Source organism: Arvicanthis niloticus, chromosome 1 (assembly GCF_011762505.2).
Source record: "Arvicanthis niloticus isolate mArvNil1 chromosome 1, mArvNil1.pat.X, whole genome shotgun sequence".
Lineage (NCBI taxonomy): Eukaryota > Metazoa > Chordata > Mammalia > Rodentia > Muridae > Arvicanthis > Arvicanthis niloticus.
The window spans coordinates 4,522,641-4,541,554 of record NC_047658.1 but is presented as its reverse complement, the minus strand read 5'-3'; the positions used below and the strand labels follow the sequence as shown (position 1 = coordinate 4,541,554).

The 18,914-nt window shown below is 49.8% G+C and overlaps 1 protein-coding gene across 1 annotated transcript in view; it reads left to right on the top strand.

Moving 5' to 3' along the window:
* Pou2f2 (POU class 2 homeobox 2) overlaps positions 1-18,914 on the top strand; it is an 84,464-nt gene that overhangs the window by 3,910 nt on the left and 61,640 nt on the right. Inside the window, exon 2 of the mRNA XM_076929765.1 lies at positions 16,083-16,143. The gene's annotated coding sequence lies outside the window, so the exon portion shown is untranslated. The remainder of the gene's footprint in view (positions 1-16,082; positions 16,144-18,914) is intronic.

Genomic DNA, 18,914 nt, shown 5'->3' with positions numbered 1-18,914 from the left:
TTTGTCCCCTATTGTTTTCCTTTGGTTTCTTCTCCATATATTGTTATTATTAACAACAATGGGTCCCCCCACATCTCCGGCTCTCACTGGAGCCCCAGCAGTAATCTCTTTTACAGATGAAGACTCTGACACTTATATTATTAGCTTAGTCCATATGTCCCCCTCCCCCGAGCTGGGGCCAGAGTCAAGGGGTTTTGGTTCCTGGTGGTGAGCTTTGTTTGTAGGAACCCTCTCTCCCAGTCCCACTGCCATTCTGGACCATTCCCCGGACTCCTCCCTGCCCCAATAGACCATGGACCTGTCTCCAAGGTCCTGTCAGGTGGATGGATGCCTTACGTGACTCTGTGAGGGCTTCGAAGAAAATGAGTGGGTTGAGCCTGCTTGGTGAGATGGCTTAGGTCGGCCTGTTCCAAGACTGCTGTGTGGAGGGGCTCTTGGGTCCTCTGATCCTGGCTGATGAGTCCAGGACCACTTTTTTTCAGAAGCATGTGGTGACACTAGGAAACAAACATACCTTTCTTCAGCCTGCTGTCTCCCCATGTCACTAGATCCTTGAGGCAGGTCATTTCCCCAGCTCTGACACATTCAGAAGGAGGCTGGAGGCACCCACCTCCCCTCTCCCCGTACAAAGGCCTTGCATTCAATAGGTATTTGTTGCCGTTGCAAAAATCGGTATGTGAATGAAGTCCAGTGAGTTCCCCAAGGTAATTAGGATAGTAACATAATTACTCTTGACCTGAAAATAATGGTTATGCACCAACTACTGACAATCTTGGGCCTGAACGCAAACAGAACCAATCCTGGCCCTACACTAACTTCCAGCCTGGTGCCTGGCTGTGAGCACAAAAAAGAAAGAGCAAATGGGTTCCAGTGAGGAGATTGGGAGTTAAAAGGATGCTTAAGAACCAGGGAAGGAAGGGAGAGAGTGGAAGGGCAGCGAGAAGGCCAAGGGAGGTAGGGAGGAAGCAGCCGGCATGGGTCCTGGGACCTGAATTTGGTCTCCTATGGCAAAGCCTCTTCTGTGGAGGCTTAGAAGTGGAGTAATCATGAGTATCTCTCTCACACACACACACACACACACACACACACACACACACACACACAGAGCTCACGACAATGTTTCTTAGACACTCAGGAACTATCATGTGTGAACATGAGTTTGCTTACGTGTGCACCAACAGCTACAGAACATCCCTTCCAGAAATTAAGTGTGTGTGTGTGTGTGTGTGTGTGTGTTTGGGGAGACTTTAGCCTTTATCCCAGCATCCTCTAACAAGCCGGGCTGTGGTCCACACATGCAAGAGCGTCCGAGTAGGCCAGGGACCCTCCCCCACCCTGGGTGTGGACTCATGTGGCATTCATGGACTTAATCCGCCCGCTGGCCGCCGCAGTGAGGCCAGGGAGGCGGCATCTGTCACTTTCACAAACGCAGGCCACGGAGTCTGAGAGACACACTCCACTTCTCCACAGCCTCTCAAGAAGCCGGCATCTATACTGCGCTGCCCCTCCACGCCTAAGACAGAGAGCCCCTCACAGTCCCCATATCACGCGCAGACAGATGTACCAAACCACTTCTGCAACTAAAGCACTCGTGCGTGTGTCTATGCACACACACGGCAGATGCACACACGCACACGTGGAGTATCGCTCGCTACTGCCATTATTCCTATATGCAAAACCATACACTCATGCACCCTTTGACTTTTAACTACAACTGCTGACATCCTAACCTACCTCCCCCCCTCTCATACACACACACACACACACACTCCTTTTGACTTAAAACACAGCAGTAGCCGTCCCACCAACCATACACACATACCTCAAAGCCGACTCACACACGCATACACTCAAATACACGAGAACCACTGTGGCCAGCGGTCATTGAAGGATGACAGGCTGAACAGTGTGCTGAGGAGGGGGATCGCCCTGAGGCATGGGCCGAGGGTCACACAACAGGGTACATCGGATTCCCTTGAGGAAAGAGTCAGGCAGATCCCTGAAAGGGCTCCGATGGTCCGGATGGTTCTGCCAGGTAAGAGAGATTCAACAAATGCAGGCCAAAAGCAGGAGCCAGCTAATGGCCGAGGCCGCTGATGGCCGAGATGGCTGGTCAGCGAGGAGGGAGGCTCTACAATTGATGTGACTCAGAGCTGGACAAATGATGGCGCATTTGGCTGAGGCGTGTGTGTGTGTGTGTGTGTGTGTGTGTGTGTGTGTGTGTGTGGCGTATAGACCAGAGACCAGGCAGCCTTTCTCACCTCTGTGGGGAAAGGGCCAGACAGGGTCTGGTGCCGCAGGGTGGGTTCTCTGACCTGACTCCACCATGCATGCTGCATCCTGCCAGGCGTGGGTGTCTTGGGGTCTTTGTATGTTTGAGGGTGCTTGCTTGTGTACATGGGTGTTCACACACTTACCTGCAGTTGTCGTGTGTGTCTTCCACTGCAGAACTTTGTTTTATCCGGCACCCTTGGTGTGCATCCTTGCACGTATGTATAGCCCAACCACAAAGTGCTCAGCGGAGGAACGTTTTAGGTTGAAACCAGGGCACCTTTGTGTCTCTCTGTGTGTATTGAGTGAGCAGGGATGATTCTCACTCTATACTGTGTGTATTTATATAGATGTTTATGTATAGTATATACATTTACATATATTGCATTGGTGTGAAGGTTAGGGTTGGGAGAAAGAATGAGTCTGGCTCCATACCCTCAACTCTCCATGCATTTGATGGTCCACGAGGCCGGCTTTGTGCATCCGTTTTTTCCTGTCTCTGGATAGCGGGAGGAGGTGGTGGGGCTTATATGCTTTCCTGCTCTAGAGTTTGAATATCTGTGTCCACAACTATCTCCCTCTGGGTATGGCATGGGTGGGGTGGGGGCAGACTAGAATGAAGGGGATATCTCCCTGAATTTCCTCATCCCTCTGGAGGGAGGTCAGTACAAGCCACACTGGCCTCTCGGCTGGGATCCACTAGCCCAGTACAGTACAGACCACTCCCCTTCTCCCCCCCCACCCCAGTGACCTTTGAGCACAGCAGTCCCAAATACATATTTATCAGAGGGGCTGTGGGGACCAGCCCCTCCCCCACAACTCCCCTCAGGGCCCAGCCTGCCTGGCTGCGGAGAAATTAACCTTATGACATGGGAGCTTGCTGACACCGGGGCCCCCTCCCCATCTACACAGGGCATATGAGCATGGTTGTGTGTGAGCAAGATAGAGAGGAGGCACTTTATCCAGACGGCAGGCAGCGGCTGGAGGAAGAAAGGCTGGAGGAAGTAACACACACACACACACACACACACACACACAGATTTAGGCATGGGTTCTGAAACAGAGACACCTTGATTCTAGACCATATGAGAGGCTTGAGGATGTAGCTCAGCCAATGGAGTGAGTGCCTGCTTAACTGCACAGGGCCTGGGTTTGATCCCCGGTATCACATAAAACAGGCTCAGTGAGTTGCACCTATGATCCCAGCACTCAGGAGGTAAAGGTACAAGGATCACAAGTTCAAGGTCATCCTTGGCTACCTTGAGAGTTCAAGGAAAAGACCACATCTTAAAAAGAAAAGAAAGAAAGAAAGAAAGAAAGAAAGAAAGAAAGAAAGAAGATGGAAAGCCAGCTCCTGCAGCAAACACGTGTGCCATGGGCCCCGACCCAGGTTACCGGTGCTTTGCGTTAGAGAGTCTCTTAGAAAAGGAGTAAGCCATAATCTGGGCTTGTAAGTCCTAAGGCAGCCAATCCACACAGACATCTGCGTATGTGTCTGCAGAGATGCTGAAATGGACACACAGAATTTGGAAACAAGGGTAACCCTCTGTATAAGGCTATGACAAGCCAGATGTCTACGCAGGCAAGTAAGACAAGACTAATACCAAAATACCGATTTGCTCCTCGTGTGGAGGGTTCACCCCACGGAGATTGTAAAAGGCAAATTCTGAAACATGGCGAAGTTCCAGCCCACGTGCCTGTGAGCATACACTGCTTAGTTCAGAAGCCATGGGGAAGGCACCTGTGACGACCAAACCGGACACACCGAGTTACAGTACACAAACACCATCCCCTGTCTCCTGGCCCTCGTTCCATTACAGTGAACTGAATCTGGGTCGATGCTTAAGTCTGAAAACGTTTCTGGAGTTAATTTGCTTGTTGCACACATGCTGAGTGCCTGTGTGTGCCAGGCCTCATCCTAGGTCTGGGGAAATGAACTAGCGGTTTACAGAGCACACCTGTGTCCACAGACAGGCCTAGCCCTCCCAGAACCGGAGTGGCTAGGCATAAACCATGACGGCTTCCAGAGGGGAAGAGGGACGGAAGCTGTGGGATTGGGGTGGGGAATTTACAGAAGCAGGTCATGTGTAACATCTTGGAACAGTGGTTCTCAACCTTCCTGAGGCTGCAACCCTTTAATACAGTTCCTCATGTCGTGGTGACCCCCAACCATAAAATTATTTTTGCTGCTACCTCATAACTATAATTCTGCTACTGTTATGAACTGTAACTTAAATATCATTGTTTTCTGTTGGTCTTAGGTGAGCTCTATGAAAGAGTTGTTTGACTTCAGAGGGGTCACCACCCACAGATTGAGAACCACTGCTTTGGAAGAAAGGCTGTTCAAACCAAGAGTTGTGGGTACCCCCCCTCAAGTCCTTGAAGCCACACGGGCATAGATAACTCAGGGTTCAGATGTAACTCCCTTACTGTGACACATCTGTCCCTAGGAGACTTCTCTGGGTATGTCCCTAGGTGGATCATGGGGGTCTCTCAGCTGTGGTCCAGACTGGGGACTGTGACCAGATACATGAAACACAAGAGGCACCATGGAAGGAGACTATAGGAGGTCTCATCTGTGAGACACCATGGGGACAGGTGGGTAGCTACAGGTGTGTAGGAACAGGTGGGTAGGTACAGGTGCGGGGTGGCAGACAAGTGTGGAATGTCCCATCCACGGCAGGAAGATCATGACAAAGGAGAACACAGCCATAAAGGGATTCAGACCTGCTGGCATGTTTGGCACTTGCAGAAGGCCCAGGGACTAAGCCTAGCAGGGCTGCCTCAGAGCCTGGTGGGGAGGAGGGGTTGGAGCCACACCTTCCTGCTGCCCCTGTCTGTGCAGGGAGCCCTGCTGAAGGCCTTTCCTAGTGCTGATCATTTCTTTCCTTGTGCCTGGCCACAGCTCTTGGCCACAAGCTGGAGCTGAACTAGTGACAATTGTCCTCACATGGAGACTTGCCAGGGGATGGGGGTGGAGTTGGGACCATCTCTAGCAACTGCTGGTACTTCATCGCTTCCTGAGGCCTCTGGTGGTCAGGCCTGAGATAAATCAGCCCCCTTCCTGTTTCAGAGGGGATCCCTGATATGGGAAGGCAGGCCTTTATAAAACTCTTCTAGGAACTTTGGAGGTTTATCAAAGGTTTGGAAGGCTGATTCTTGGAGGTATGTGGATCAGACACCCCATAGTCTATATGGGAAAGAGGCAAGGACCCCTAGCTTTGAAGGCAGAGGAGCACCACAGTTAGAGGAGGCTGTCGTCTCCTCACACAGAGAAAAGCTACTCACAGGCGGGGGATGGTTTAGTTGCTGAAGTATTGGTTGTGTAATGTTAAGTATGAGGTTCTGAGCTCAGATCCCCAGCACACATCTAAGAAGCTGGGCATGGGGTACATGCTTATAGTCTAGGGCTGGAGAGATGGAGACAGGCAGGTCCCTGGAGCTTGTCTAGGTGAATTGGTGAGCTCCAGGTTCTGTCTCAAAATATAAGGCAAAAGGGGCCAGCAAGATGACTCAGTGGGTAAAGCACTTGCTATGCAAGCCTGCCTACCTGTGTTCAATTCCTGGAACCCACGGAGAACTCAACTTCAGGAGATTGTCTTCTGGTGTCCACAGGCTTGCTGCTGTGCTCCGTGTGCCCACAGTCACACGCACATCATGCTCCTGCCCAAGATAATCATAAAGATAAAATAATAAGGTGGAGAGAGACTGAGGAAGCCAGTGAATCTCGACTTCTGGCTCCCACATGCACCTACACACATACTTGTACATATGTGCACACGCATGAACACACACATACACATATATGTGTATATATATATATATATATATATATATATATATATATATATATATCAGCAACAAAAAAGGAAGAGGAGGAAAGAAAAGCCAGGCATTATGGGACATGATTGTAACATCAATAACAAAAATGTAGACACCAGAGGCTCAAGAGTTGAAGGCTAGCTTGGGCTACAAAGCAAGTTTAAGGCTAGCCTCAGCTTCATGGGGCCCCTCTCCCATATGAAAGCCCTACCTGAGCTGGTGCCTGTCTGCCTGTTTGAATTTTACTCCTTTTATGTTAGCTACCAAAGATCAAGTCACTTACTTCCTTGTCATTCTTTAAACACATCCTCTGCCTCAGGGCCTTTGCAGTTGTGAACATTGCCAGGAGAGGAGAGCCCTCTCCTCAGCTCATTTGGGCAGCTGTTCACATGACACCGTTACTGACCATTCGATCTGAAATATCATTCATAATCCACCCCCACCTGCCTCGTTTTCTTCTGTAATCCCCACGTGTATTTTCCTCGGCCATATCTTTTCTTCCACCAGAAATTCATAGGGCAAGGTCTTGTCTTGTTCACGGCCACACGTCAGCACTGAACAGCACACACAACAATCCATCAGTGATGTGTGCCCACCCCACAGGAATGAGGGAGCTTACTTTCTGGGGGAATCATAGTTTATAAACTGTGAGGGTCACTGGCAAACCAGTTGTGTCCTGTCTGCTGGAAAGTAGAGGCAGCTTTGTTTTGCCGTTGTGTTTCACGTAGCCCAGGCTTGCTTCAAACTAAGTAGCCAAGGGCTGACCTTGAATGCCTGATCCTCCTGCCTGTACCTCCTGTGTACTGGCATCCCAAGTGTACAGCACCACACTCATTTTACGGGGTGCTAGGGATTGAACCCAGGACCTTGTGCGTGCTAGGTAGGCACTCTGCCAATCGAGCTACATCCTCAGACCCGTCTTCTGATCCTCTTGCTTTTAGCCTCCTACGTGCTGGGATTACAAGCAATGCCCCACTGTGTTGAGTATAAGTGTTTCTGGGGATACAGTTTAGAACTTCGTGTACGTTAAGCAAGACTCCACAGAGCTGCAGCCCAGTCCTGTTTTCTTTTGTTTTGTTTTGAGACAGGCTCTCATGTAAACCAGGTTGGTCCCAAACTATGTTGCTAAGGATGACCTTGAATTTCAGATCCTCCTGCCTTGGTGCTGGGATTATAGGTGTCTGTTTAACACGCCTGGTTTTGTGTCTTGGCTGTGAGACCAGAGGTATAGGAACGGAGCCTCCTCATGGAGAACACAAGGCCTCTGCATGGGGTTGGAGAGCAGCCACAGTTTGGTGTTGACACTGACAGCAACTATTATTCATTGCCTGCCAGAGGTTAAGCATTAGTCTGGGTGCTTTCAACTTTTTTTTTGTTTGGTTCATTTCACTGTGTAGCTCTGGCTGTCCTGGAACTCACTCTGTAGACTAGGCTATCCTCATACTCAGAGATCCATCTGCCTCTGCCTCTGCCTCTGCCTCTGCCTCTGCCTCTGCCTCTGCCTCTGCCTCTGCCTCTGCCTCTGCCTCTGCCTCTGCCTCTGCCTCTGCCTCTGCCTCTGCCTCTGCCTCTGCCTCTGCCTCTGCCTCTGCCTCTGCCTCTGCCTCTGCCTCTGCCTCTGCCTCTGCCTCTGCCTCTGCCTCTGCCTCTGCCTCTGCCTGAGCTGGGATTAAAGTCATGTGCCACCACTGCTAGCCATGAGTGCTTTGAACTTAAGAAAAAATTTTTAGATTTATTTATTTTTATTGTATATGTGTGTTTTGCCTGCATGTGTATCTGTGCACCAAGTATGCCAGGGGTCTTTAGGGGCCAGAGGAAGTTGTCAGAACCCCTAGAACAGGAGTTACACATGCTTTGGAGCTACCACGTAGAGGCTGGGAATTGAACCTGGGTCTTCTGTAAGAGCAGCACCCTCTCCAGCCCCTGAACTTTATAGTATTCATTTTTGTTGTTGTTCACTAAGAAGGAAAAGGGGGGGACAGATGTGTGCATGGGGCGGGGGGTCCCTGGAGAGTCAGACCTGGTGCTGGCCATGCGAATTGCAAAGGTGCGCATACACACGGGCTCCAGAAATAGCAAAGAGGTTAGACCTGGGCTCAGGGAGGGACACTTCTCAGCAGAAGCCCCAAGGGTGACTTTAGGGGCCATTGAGACAGCAACTCTCAGAGATGAGAGACCAGATTCAGTCTTCTGAGTTTCCTTTGTATCAACCCACTGGGAATGTTCCTTATTTATTTATTTTTTTATTTACATCTGGATTGCAGACTCTAGGACATCTGGCCTAGAGTTAGAATCAGGAAATGCTTATTGAATGAGTGAATGAATGAATGAATGAACGAATGAACACAGGAGCATATTTAGCCAAGTATCTCTATCACATTTGCTCCCCTGCTCAGGCTACCAAAGAGCCCCCACCATCTCATACCCAGGACACGCGGCAAATCATCTTCTCTGCCCTGCACTTGCTACTCTCTCTGTGTCTAAGTTTCTTCCAAGCAGAGATTACTCATGCAACTTCTGACTGGAGCATTCTGAGGCAAGAACTATACTCCTTGTGTTACACCAGAGAGGTGAAGCGACTTAGTCACGGTCACACAGCAAGGGGGTCGGAGATCTCGTGTTTTTATTTGTTGTGTTTGCTTCAGAATCTTTTATAGCCCAGGTTAGCCTGTAATTCTTTAATTAATTAATTAACCAATTGATTGATTTGTGTGCTGCGTGTGTATGTGCACAGGAAGACTCCAGGAGGACTGATCACTCTCTGCCTTATTTTTTTGAAGACAGCATCACTCTGTGCCAGGTGTAGTGATGCAAGCCTTTAACCCCAGCACTCAGGAGTCAGAGACAGGCAGATCTCTGAGTTCTAGGCCAGCCTGGTCTACAGAGAGAATTCTAAAATAGCTAGGGCTACACAGAGAAACCCTGTTTTGTGGGGTGATGGGAGACAGGGTCTCTCACTGAAGTGGAAGCCCCAACTTAGGGGTTTCAGACACAGTCACTGCCCACTTTCTTATGTGGGTGCTGGGGAGTCAGACTCAAGTCTCCATGTTCTTCCCACACTGAGCCACCTTCCCCAGCACATGGCCTCAGCCTCTGTTTCCAGCTCAAGTACTGCTGAGGTCAAAGACAGATGCTGCCGTGTCATGGGACCAGTTTTAACTCGGGGTCTTGCAGCCACAGAGTATGTGCATCTTTCATGGTCTGTGTGGACATTTTCTCTTATAGTTCTCTCCTCCTGGCCTTGGGATGGCAGGAGCCAGGAGCCCCAGTTTCTGCTGCTGGCTCTATAATAAGTAGCTAGGTAAACCTGGGGGACTATCTGTAAGCCCTCAGTTTCCTGATGGGGAAGCAGGACAGACTCGAGCTTGGTCCTACCCTGCCCACTTAGTAACACCCAGCACCATAGGGGAGTCTCTGTGATGTTCAGAGTCACCCACACTCTTATTTCTTTTTGAGATAGTGGTTCACTACTTATCCTCGGCTGGCCTGAAATCCTTTGTGTGGACCAGGTTAGCCTCAAACTTACAGAGATCCATTCACCTCTGCCTCCTGAGTGCTGAGATTAAAGATGTGGTCCACTCACATTCTTGAGAGCTCTGGAACCCTGCCGGGTTTGGCATGACTGGCTGGGGTGGGGACGGGGCTTCCCTTGGCCGCAGCCCAGCTGATGGAGTGTTCAAACCCCGCTCCTCACAGTTACTTAGCATGCTGTGGTGCATGTGTGTGGTAGAGAAAGAGAAGACACAGACTCAGTGGTAAGAAAATAAACCACCGTGATAGTCTAGTTTAATTAAAGAAAGAAAGAAACAAACAAACAAAAAACAAACGTGATGCCACACAGCTATAATCTGTCTCAGGAGGCAGAGACAAGAAGATGAAAAATTGAGACTCAATCAGAACAAATTTGGAAGTTTAGCTCAGTGGTGGAGGCCCTGCCTAGAATCCCCCAGTGAGGGGCTGGGGGCGTGGCTCAGGGGTAGAGTGCTTGTCTAGGATACATGAAACCCTTGTTTTCATCCCCTGAATCCCTGCATCAAATCATTAACCCCCCCTCTCTTTCTCTCTCATTTTCTCTCTCTGCATAGTTTATCCCCCATCTTACTGGAATGCAAATTCTAGGATCCAAATTCAGGTTCCTAATTTCTGCACCAGACCTTTTCTTTCTCTCTTCCTTCTTTTATGTTGTATCTGTGTTCATTAAAAAAAAAAAAAAAAAAAGGAGGGAGGGAGGGAGATTATATACTTTATACCTTGGTGTATATGTCACATCTTCCCCCAACAAATGGGTTATGACTGACAAGTCTGTGCTAGTAAATTTATTTCAGGCATATTCCCCTAACCCCACAGTGTTCCTTTGTGCGGCTGCTGTGACATCACTTACTGTGTCAAACCCCAGCCATGAGACATCTGGGTTCTTTCACGGATGTCCCCATTGTCATCTTCCCCAGGTGACAGGTGAGGGTACCGAGGCAGAAATGTGCAGTCCTCTCCCCCTTGTGAGCACCATCAAGGGCATGTAGGGGTGGCATGGCTACAGTTCCCAACTTAACCTCAAGCAGAGAGGAGGGAGCACAGTGAGAGCAAACCCCACCGACTCCTCCCCCTAGGGGAGGGGAAAGAACATTTGAGAAGACCACCCTGTCCCAGGCCCTGAGACCCTGGCACATTGCACTACTGAACTCTACCCTGTCTGGAGCCCCACCCATCAGCTGCTGAGTTCCCCAGCCCACTCACCGCCTGCTCCACCGTTGCCAGCTTATCAATAGGTTAAGTGGTCAGGTCAGCGATATTGACCATTTGATTAGGACCTTGTCAGTTCAATCCTCAGCTCATCTCATGGGTCTCCTCCCTAGCCCACGTGTTCCCTCTTGTTTTCAGAGGCTGAGAGCAGCTGGCTGTCCGAACGACCACCATCCCCACAGGGAACCCCCACAGGGAACCCCCACATTGGGAGCCCTGTCCCTGATGAGCCACTTTTGACTGACTATGGGCCAGCTGCCTGTCCCACCCCTCTCTTGCTCTGTAGCCAGGGAACTTGTTTGCACTGTGTATGCTCGGGGCAGTCGGCGGCGCTGCCTGCTCTCAGCTGTGACCTTGGAGAGAAGGCCTTAACCTTTCTGAGCCTCCTGTCTTCAGCTGTGTGTTTGCAGCGAAACCGGGAGTTTAGAGCAATCTGCAACCTCACTTGCAGAACATCTGACCATCGTTGGTGTAGAGACTGTGTTCGGCAGTACCCACTGCACTGCTAGAGGTATGTTTGGTCATATGTTTGTGCTGCCCTGTCCCTCAGTGGAGATGCATATGGGCAGGCTGTCTCTGGGGAGACAAGTGACAGCATCGTCATAGGTCTGTTCTCAAATCCCAGTGTGCAGCCACATCCTATTCTGGATGATGGTGAGGATCCCCAGAGTAGCGTGACCTCACCTTGCCCTCAGGTAGCTCATTGTATGGCAGGTGGTCTGTAGATGACTCCAGGAACAGACAAGTAGTGTAGATACTAACTGGGAGAAAAACTGAGGGGCGTGAGGACCCAAGCCTGACCTCACTCTGTCCTGTGAAATCTGGAATCTGCCTTCTGTGATGAAGCCTCAGGGAACAAGGTTCGGGTCCTGGCTCTGCTGCTTCCTGTGCCTCCTGATGGCCAGCTCTGTCTCTCATGATGCCCAGATACAAGAGGGGCTTGCCAGGCTCCGGGCCCCAGTGGAGGACAGTGCACTGCTCGCTGGGCTCTTCCTGCAGACAGCTGCTTGGAAAGGGTCTCTCTCGGCTGCTGAGGACAGGTGGGAGTCCTGAGCCTGGAGAGTGGGATGACAGAGTTGTAGGTGGGCCTTCCAGAGTGTTGCTGCCCATGGGCACTGTGTAGGTAAAGGTGGCAGAGGGCTGAGAAACACAGGTAGGTCCTGTGAGCTGCCTTGGGGGAAGACCCCAGCCCTAAGGCACTGTCTGACTGAGGGGGGCTCCTCTGAGACCGGGGATTCCCCTCCCGCCCGCCATCACTTACACCAATATTGACGGTTAATGCCGTGTCGCCACCGTGTTCAACACTCAGCGCGGCTAATTGTTTTGACTGGGAATCGGCAAGGCGATTAAACGCCATCGATTTTGCCCTGCGCGCTGCATCGATTTTTAAATTTCCTATTGATCCCAGCCCTAAATCTCCTTAACCAAGACCTCACCGTGGAGATGACAGCCACTGATTAGCCTTAGGGTGGGGGGTGCATGAGGTGGGGGGGACAACCCCCAAGGGGGAGCCACCCCATCCCTCCCTTCCCTCAGGGACCCTCAACTCCCTGCCCCTGAGGGTAGAGACCCAACCAGACTCTCAGGAAGAAAGGAAGGAATGGGAAACTTGAGGGACCCCCAGCTCATTCGCCCTCCTCTTTATCCTCTTTGGGATTTTCTCTGTTCCCTCTATATAGTCATACCCCCCCCCCCCCGCTGTCTTTTCTCTCTTCCCATCTCTCTCCTCTCCATCACTGTCTTTCGTCTCTTCTCTTCCTCAAGTCCATGCCTCCTCCAATTTCCTAAATCCTCCTCTGATCTTGTGGGCTTCAGTCTCCCATCTGCACTGGCCCGTCTGCCATGACGTAGAGAAGTCGTCTATAAAAGCCCACCCGGCTAGTCTTGTCCTGCTCTTTTGCAGTATTCACCTCTCCCCTCCCTTCTTGGGAGTATACCCATCGGCTCACACACAGGTCTGGGCTAGCTGGCTTCGTATCTGGTTCTCAAGGCTCTACCTCTCTGTGTTATTTCTCTTTGTTTTTTAGAGACAAAATTTCACTCTGTAGCCCAGGTTAGCCTAGAGCTCTCTATATACACCAGGTTGTCTTTAAACTTGAGACCAATCATTCTTTCTCAGACTCCCAAATGCTAGAATTATAGGCATGAACCACTATGTCCAGATGTTCTGAGAGAGAGAGAGAGAGAGAGAGAGAGAGAGAGAGAGAGAGAGAGAGAGAATGTATACGTGTGGGGATAGGTGATGTGTGTGTGTGTGTATAAGCAGCACATGTGTATGTGTTGTGATGGGTTCACAGCCTGCAGGCAGCTCAACAGTTTGGAAGGTGTTCTTTCCAGGTGCCTCAGTTGCTGTAAGCCTCTCCCAAGCAGCTCAACTGGTTTCTACTTCTTCGAGGCAGCTGGTCTGGTCTCAAAGTCTTCTTTGCAGTTTGGCTTCTCTTTTCTGAGAGGATCTCTCAGCTTTTATTGCTTACTCTGGCAGGGAGGGACCTAGTGAATCTGGTTGGTTTCAGGAACTTCCTGCTTAAGAAGCTTCCCAGCAGGACAGAATGCTTCTATTTCCGAGGGAATTGTTATACAACAGTGTGTGCTGGGGAATGGGCACACATGTATGTGAGTAAGTGTGTGTTTGTGGAATGGGAGTAAATGTATGTAGGTGCATGCGTGTTGGGGGGTGGTTGTGGAGGTCTTGGGTGTCATTCCTTACTAACCGTCCACCTTGTTTTTTGAGACAGTCTCTCACGGGTCTTGCTAATCAGTCTCGGCTGCCTTGCTGGGCAGCCCCAGGATTCTCCTACCTCTCTGCTTCCTCAGCACTGGGATTCTGAGCACCACACCAAGCATTCTTAATGTGGGTTCTGGAGATGCTCCTGTGGCCAGCACTTACTGATTGATCTATTTCCCCAGCCTCTAATTCTGAGAGAGTCTTGCTATATATTCCAAGCTGGGCTTGAACTCATGATCCTCTTGCCTTAGGCTCCCACATGCTAACGTGGGACCTGCCATGCCCAGCTAGCCCCCATCTCTCTCAGAATAGCTCACTATCTGCTTCTCAGTCTCTACTTAAGGGAAGCCTCCCGGAAATCCTGTCACCGATGTAACCCCATGTGCCCCACAGTCCTGCCCCTTCCCTAAATGCTCACAGCAGACAGAGGCCAGAACAACCTTTCCACGAACTCAAGCAGCTTTCCCAAGAAGCCTGCTTATGCAGGAGCTTTCGGTGGCAGGCAGGGAGACCCGAACTCTGTAGGTGCATTTGCCTCCCAGTGAACTACGTAGGACTTTGGCTCCATGTCAGGACCCTTGCTGTCTCACCTGCACAGGAGAGCTGGTAGGAGCCTCTGTCTTCCGGCCTGTAGGACTGAAGAGGCTTAGAAGACAGTTCTCCTTGGGGATGCTTTGCCCACCCAAACAAAAGTTCATTCCCCTTCTAGATTTGGTTGGCTGTTGCTTTCTCTGTTCCCTTGGCCTCCATTAGGATTCCCCTGGCACCTTCTGCCTACCACATCAGGCTGGTGATAACTCCCTTCTCTGTATTCCCAATGTCCGTGCGTTAGTGCCTGGGGAGGTAGACAGCCATTTTGTCTAAGCCATGTCTTGACCCCCATACTTGGGTCAGAGGTGCTTTAGGAAACCTCAGTGCTTTGCCAAACATAGTGGCACATGTGTGTAACCCCTCCAGCACCAGTGAGGCTGAGGCAGGAGGATCATGAGTTTGAGGTCAGTGTGAACTGCACAGTGAGTTCCAGGCCAGCCTGGGCTATAATCAAGGTCCTGTCTCTAAGAAAGGAAGAAAGGTTGTAGGAAGAAAAGAAGGGAGAGGGGCTGGAGAGATGGCTCAGTGGTTAAGAGCACTGACTGCTCTTCCAGAGGTCCTGAGTTCAATTCCCAGCAACCACATGGTGGCTCACAACCATCTGTAATGGGATCTGATGCCCTCTTCTGGTGTGTCTGAAGACAGCTACAAAATACTCATAAACATAAATAAATAAATAAATCTTATTAAAAAAAGAAAAAAGAGAAGGAAAAAAGGAACAGAAATATAGGTTGCATAAATAAACAATTGAATACATAAATGTCCAAGTCAGAAATGCCACAACCTTATATTTTCATGTCCCCAACACTCCTAGTGATTCACAATAATCAACCCTCTCAGATTTATTTCTCCACAGATCTTGCCAGCACTCATTTAAGATAGTTTACTAATTAATTAATCTATCCATCCATCCATTTATGATCTTATGAAGCGCTTCAAATTTGCCAGGTCTCCTGCCAAATGCTAACATTGCAACATGACGTTCCTGTTCTCCTAGGTGCTTCCTGAAATGGGAATCCTGGTGGCACGCTGGAATCCTAGTGCTTAGGAGGCTGGGGCAGGAGGATCATGAGCTTGAGGCCAGCCTGGGCTACATAGCAACTCAGAGAGACAGTCTTAAAAAATTAATAGGACTGGATGTGGTGGCTCACACCTTTAATCCAGCGCTGGGGAGGCAGAAGCAGATGCTCTATGAGTTAGGCCAGCCTGATCTACGCATGAGTTCCAGGCCAGTTGGAAATGCATAGTGAGATCCTTTCTTAAAATCAGAACAAGGAGCTGCCGGGCGGTGGTGGCACATGCCTTCAATCCCAGCACTTGGGAGGCAGAGGCAGGCGGATTTCTGAGTTCGAGGACAGCCTGGTCTACAGAGTGAGTTCCAGGACAGCCAGGACTACACAGAGAAACCCTGTCTCAAAAAAACAAAAAACAAAAACAAAAAATCAGAACAAGTGGCAGAGGTGGTTCAGTGGGCTTCACATGATAAGATGAAAAAATTCCTGGACGTTGTGTGATCTGTGCTGTATGTTCTTTGACATGTGGTTTTTTTTTTTTTTTGTTTTTTTTTTTTTTTGTTTTTGTTTTTTTTGTTTTTTTTTTTTTTTTTTTTCATGCACACACACAGGCACACACAAAATACACAATTAAAATTTAAAACCAAAACAACAGCAAAAACTTCCCATCTGATGGGAGAACAGGTGCCAATATGCCCATTATAGGGTGAGAACACTGAGTCTTGAAGGCTCTAAGTGGCCAATGAGAACAATGAGCAGCCAGTGAGACCTAAGTCTCAGGTGCTTGATCTCATGGTTTGTGGGTTTACAGCTGTTGATGGGGACACAGGAGGAGAACCTGTCTATTCAAGGGGGAGCCTCAGCCTACAGGAGTTGAAACCAGTGCCCAGGGACACTGACTCTTTCTTCTCTCCCTCCAGGTTCTCGGCTGGACCGGGTTGGTGGCCTGAATGTGTTAGCTTTGCTCCGTCTGCCCAAGAGGTAAGAGCTGTGGCTTGCAAGGTGTGTATTTCTATGCTCCGGGCTTCTTGCTTTCCTGAGCTCCTGCTCCTGGCCTCCCCTTGGGGGTGGCCACCATAGCTTGTGCTGTTTCTGCTCCCCAGAGGTGACATTCTGTCTGGCATTTTATTTCCTCTGTGTGTTCAGTGGCTTCCTGGACAAACAAGTGTTTCTGTGTCGGAGTCTGTGGACTGTGGTGTTGTGGTGTAAACATCGTTGGGGAAGGTGTGCACGATTACAAGAGATTTGAGAAAGTTAGCGCTATCATGTTGTCATCTACAAATGAAAACAAGGGGCCAGCAAGATGGCTCAGTGGCTAAAGGTGCTTGCCACCAAGCCTGACAGACCTTATTTCCACCCCTGCATCCACAGGGTGGAAAGAGAGAACTGACTCCTGTAGGTATCCTCTGACCTCCTACGCAAACCGTAGCACATGCGCGCCCGCTACAGACACACTACAAAGAAATAAGTAAATAAATAAATAAATCTTGACATTTTAAAATAAGGATGACAAAGCGTGCCCAGCTTACACAGAAAAAGATAAAGGAAAGACAGACAGACAGGTCGTGGGATTGTGCGTGTGGCTCAGTTTTCCTCTTTCAGTCAAAGGAGGGGGATTCCCGGCTCCCACCATGGTGAGGTGTGTATGAAGATGAAAGCCACCCTCCAAAGCATGGAGACCCAGGCAGTGGGGGCTACAGACGCAGCTGGAAGCAACCCCTGAACAAATCAGGATTCTCAGAGCCCAGCAAAGCTCCCAGAATGAAGCCAGGACCCCTGGGGGTTCAGTACCAGGGACCACAGGCCTGGGCATTTGCCCTGCTGTTGGCTCTACTCTGTTTGACGCCCTTCAGAATCCCTTCTCCTGGCAGTGAGTGGCAGGGGAGGTGGGAAGTGAGGTCTGAGAAGTGGGACCCTCCATGCTATCACCTCTGTTTAACTAGAACCCCAGCTTCCAGGTCCTGGAGAGCCATCTGTCACCCCTCTAGGCCTCCTGGCCAACAGGCCCTGAATCACCCCAGGTGCCCTTTGGGAAGCCAAGGACACTGTAGTCTGTGTTTGCCATTTACCTTGTGTGGCAGGGATCATGGTGGACTAGACAGTGAGAGGGGCAGCTTCTCCATGCTTCTGTACAAACAGCTCTGAGATGCTAGGCTTTGAGTTTTCAAGAGAAACAGAAGGACTGGGATGGCAACTTGATTAGTACAGTGCTCTGCTCACTCAGAATACAACAAGCCATGACTTCCATCACAGCACCCAAGAGGTGGAGGCAGAATGATCAGAAGTAAGAGGGTATCTATCCTTGGTTACATGATGAATTTGAGACCAGCCTGGGCTACATGAGACCCCGTCTCAAAGAGAAAAATAAGAGGAAGGAAGGAGGGAAGGAAGGAAGGAAGGAAGGAAGGAAGGAAGGACGGACGGACAAACATTTATATGGAACATTTCCCAGTTTTTAAATGCTGACAACTAATGTGAAATTTTAAAAATCTCTTTGTGGTCCAAACCACATTTCAGGACCATCAGTGTGGAGTTTTATAGTAGTTATGGACTGGGACCCAGAAAAACACATACCTGTGTTAACCCAGTTTTTCAATGACTCAGGGATATTCACTGCCCCCCTTTCATTCATGAGCTGGTAATTATGTGGGTACCTTAGTTACAGGGTCCTATCTATCCATCCATCCATCCATCCATCCGTTCCTCCTCCCTTAACATGGTCAGTTCTGTAGCCCAGGCTGATCTCAAATTCTGAATCCTCCTTCCTCAGGTTTCTACTAAGATCACAGGCTCTAGCCTCTCCAGTGCCTTCTTTAAGGAGTCAAATTACATTCTTCCCAGGGTTCTCCAGTCCTTGGATGTCCTTGACACTGAGGGTGACTCTAGGAGCTTCCAGGTTACATCAGTTTGGAGTCAGAGGCAGCTTGAGGACTGCTAGGAGGTGGCTTTAGTAATGTTTTATTTGAAGTAGTTCTCTGTTGCCTAAAGTCGCTCAGCAGAGGTGCAATCTGAACACAGAACTGCCTGAATTTAACCCTCTCATCCCTCTACTCTGAATCCCACCACAGCGTCAGAAACCCTGGGAGTGAATTTCTTTCAGCGGAATAGAATCTGATGTAGCAACAGTTGTGTTTAACTTGCATGGACAGGCTTGGCTAATGCTGGGACTATGTGTGGGTTCACTGGATAAAACTAGGGACAGGCACATGCTAAGAGGCTAGAGAGATGTTTGGCTGTTGGAGTTTCTTACAAACTGGCTTTGAAGACTGTTGCCACAGTACCTAGTGGTCCAAGGATGAGATCCTCCTCCCACCCCCAGCTGCAGGGAGAAAGTCCTAAGGAGACCACATAAACCACAAAAATGCCCACTTTCACCCCTTTCCTTTACCTCTCCCAGGAAGGCAGGTGGCTCCCCAAATATGTCCCAAGGCCTCCTCAGTACAATGCATGGGATCTGAAGCCCCAAAATGAGAGACTCCTAGGCCTGGGTCTACTGGGTCAGCTGTCCTAGCTGAGGCATGGTTCCCTCTAGCTCATCCCCAGTTCTTTCTTGGGTTCAGTCCCTGCCCCTCCTCCTCCCATTCTCTCTGTCTTGCTGTCTTTCTGTGTCTGTCTGTCTGCCTGCCTGCCTGTCTGTCTGTCTGTCTCTGTCTATCTGTTCCTCTCTCTCTGTCTCTCTCTCTCTCTCTCTCTCTCTCTCTCTCTCTCCCTCTTCCTCTCCCTCTCTCTGTCTTTCTCTCTCTGCCTTCTAA